The sequence below is a fragment of the Carya illinoinensis genome, chromosome 6 (genome assembly GCF_018687715.1).
Source record: "Carya illinoinensis cultivar Pawnee chromosome 6, C.illinoinensisPawnee_v1, whole genome shotgun sequence".
NCBI lineage: Eukaryota > Viridiplantae > Streptophyta > Magnoliopsida > Fagales > Juglandaceae > Carya > Carya illinoinensis.
This window is the reverse complement of record NC_056757.1, coordinates 25,105,368-25,108,764: the sequence shown is the minus strand read 5'-3', so window position 1 is coordinate 25,108,764 and position 3,397 is coordinate 25,105,368. Positions and strand designations below refer to the sequence as shown.

At 37.5% G+C, this 3,397-nt stretch overlaps 1 long non-coding RNA gene across 1 annotated transcript; it reads right to left on the bottom strand.

Annotated features, from left to right (window-relative positions):
- Positions 1–2,892, bottom strand: LOC122314089. The gene is made up of 4 exons (XR_006243599.1): positions 2,817–2,892; positions 1,150–2,195; positions 664–733; positions 1–155 (listed from the first exon to the last, which is right to left on the bottom strand). It is a non-coding gene; the product is annotated as an uncharacterized LOC122314089 (long non-coding RNA).
- Between the last annotated feature and the right edge of the window lie 505 nt (positions 2,893–3,397).

Sequence of the window (3,397 nt, the reverse complement as noted above, 5' to 3'; positions counted from 1 at the left end):
CCATTCCCAATACATTCAAGTTTTAGAAACCAATACCAAATCATGTCATACAAACTCAAAACTGCTCCATCACTTAATCCCAACACTTCAAAATATCTTAGCATTATCCAACTCCATTCCATGCTCAAACATCAACACAAATGAAGCCAAATTACCTGTAAAATAATGGGTGTCTAATCAGCTTGACCTACAAACAACTAAAGTTCAGCATTTATCAATCAAAAAGAAACTAGCAAAAAATGAAGGGGAAAGCAAATGCATAGAGAAAACAAATGCTACTTCTTCAACTACGTTTATAGAAGGGGAACAGAACCCAAATTAGTGTTACAGAGCAGAACCCAATTCTTCAAAGTAGTGTTACAGAGCAGAACAGAACCCAAATGGAGTGGACAACCCTGAATCAAGAGCTACTTTGGAAGAAACATCAATGCCTAGCTGTTCAAACTCAACTTCTAACTTATATCCTGCTCTGGTACATGAATATTGGAACTTCTAAATTAATATAACATGCTCAACTAAGCTACTGCTTCTCTTGTTTATTTTCTAAGGGTGCATGATAAGTTGCTTCAGGAGAGTAAATAAATAGGATTGATCTTGCTTTATAAAAATCACCAAGCTAACAGTTTGATCCCATAAACATAAGCACTACAATAAAATGCTAACCTTGAGATGCCCTCTTTCATGGAAAACCCATTTGCTAAGTTCAGTAAAAATGCTTGAAGTGTACATGAACCTGCAATTTTCAAGACAAATTATACTGCTAAATAAAACAGCTGCCAGTATTCTTTAAAAAAAAAAAAATACTAAGTTGTCAGCCTAGTACCAACATGACAGTTAGAACCTACTAGTTTGAACAAAATCGTTGGTTGCTTACTTAGACTATTAATCTTGAAGAAAAGTGTTAAAAAAAATAAATTCTCATATCCACTAGTTTAACACAGTCATAAAGGTTAAACATAATCAAAACTATTAATCAAACTCAATATTAAAAATAGAAGATCTTCTCAATATTAAAAAGAGTAGAAATAAGTATAAATATTCAAGGAGCCTACATTTGGATCAAATACATATACAAAGTTTGAAATTAGTTGAGATAAACTACTCCATGTGAAATCTAAAGCACACCTACTTGAAAGAAAGTTGTAATACCTACAGATGACTTTTCACATGAAAAATGGTCAATCCATATGAGCCCATCAAATTCAGTATTGCCTTTGGGGTTGCCCCTATTGTCATGGCTTAAAGAAATCATTAGAATAATGTAATTTTTATCCAAAATTTTAATGATGATTTTCCCTTAGTGTACTGGGCTACAGAGTGGACAATGAAGCATGCATACAGTAAAGTGGACAATGAAGCATGCATACATTTGGCCTACTCTGCATTATTTTGTCTGTTGCAGTTCTTGGCAGGCAAAGACATTAAAATTATAAACAATCAAACATCAATTATATAACAATGGAACTTTAAGGAGCAAAAGTGCAATGAATATTTGACTTTGCAATGGATTTGATAAAAAAAACTTACCTCTCCAGACCTACAGTGCCCTTCTTGCATAGGAGCAACATGGCATACAAATAAGTAATCTGGGTGCCCCTGAAATGTTAGCCTAACACACACACATAGCTCACCTAACAGTTTTCTGCCATTAGACACCCAAACCACATCCAATAAAGTTAAGATATTAACTTTAGAATCTGAAATCCTTAAACCTTATTGAAGCACAAAAAAAAAAATCCATCATTTTTGTCACATTTCAATGCAACAGACTACAAAAACAAGTAACAAGTACTTATACCTATATGCTGGTCACACGAAACAATAGAAAGAAGATATAGAGTCACAATAGGAAATTTTCACACAACATATTCATTATAATCAGGAAATTATCCATCAATAAGCTGTATATATAAATACCAGATCAAGTTGATCCTTTCAATCAAGCTTGTAAAGTGCAACTTGCTCTTAAGTACAATTTTCTAGCAATCTTCCTTTCATTTCTTCATTGGACAATGTATTCTCGTAGGAGAAACCTTTCCAAAAACACTGCCAGGAAAGTGTTGATAGTAGTTGTTGTGATCTTCATTTTCATAGCCAAGCCTCTTGCGGCCGTGAGGATATTGGGTGGTACCAAAGCGAAGTATGGTAAAATTGATGGTCTTCAGCGAAGTATGGTTGCACCTACCTCCCGACACCTGAAAATCAGCGGCACGACAAGCTGTTGGATACTACTAAGACATTGGACTATGGCAAAAACAACCAAGCATAGCTCAAGCCTCAAGGATATGGCATAAAGTTCAAAGCAAACATTAAATCCTAAGAAGCTGAAAACTCTAATTAAAGCTAACAGCATGTCTAGATCAAATATCTTTTTTAAATTCTTGTTTGAACTTGAAGATCTCGAGAGGTAGATAGATGAAGATCAGCAAATCACATCAATATTATAAGTGATCCATGATCTATCAATTATTAGCTAAATATTTGTGAATAACCATTTCTATAATAAAAGTGATCATCATGTAAACAAGGCCGATTTGAGCTAAATTACTTTATATTTCTGCGTATATATAAATTATTAATTACTAGCTTGCAAGTTAGGCTCATCATCATGATCATTTAATTAGATTGCACAGTGCAACATCCATCCTATTTTAAGTACTCATGCGGGTTCAAGATTAACATACACATCAATAAATTCCCATAGAAATTTAAGCACAGATCAAATATAAATTCAGTTTAGACAAAATTTTCAAAGACAAGCTTGCATTAACTATATATAAACGAATTTCAAGAGAAAGTTTAAAATCCTGTTTTACCTTCAGGTTCTCCACAGCGCTAGAAAGGTCGTTCTTGCCCTAAACTCCATTAGTCCTACAGCAAGGAAAACCAAAAGAATTACATTTATTTACAAAAAAATTGTAAAACAATAAAAACTCAATGTATTAAATCATCAAACACAAATGGAGATAGTGGGGCTTCAAAGGTGGCGGATCGGGGCTGGGGAAGGGTGCTTTGGGTTGCTAGAGGACCGGTAATGAAATGGTGAGAAGATGGTGGCCAATGGTGGTGCGACGGCGGCGCGGGGACGATTTTGGGCCACGGCTTGCAGCCGTGCGTGGAGGAGTTTGGCGGCTCGAGAGGGGCTGAAAATAGAGGGTTGAGGTCGCCAGCTGATGGGGAATAGAATGGGAGCAACGGCGACATAAATGGGTGGCGCACGGCGGCGCAACAACCCACAACCCGAATGGGTTTCGCACGGCCACGGGGAGGGGAGAGAGGGCGTGGGGAAGCGAGGTTGGGGTGGGGGAGGTCGCCGGAGTGTGGGGGAGCTGGTGGGCTAGGCGGTGTCGCCGGACGGCGGGGCACGGCGTGGCTGGGTCGCGCACGGGTGATCGGG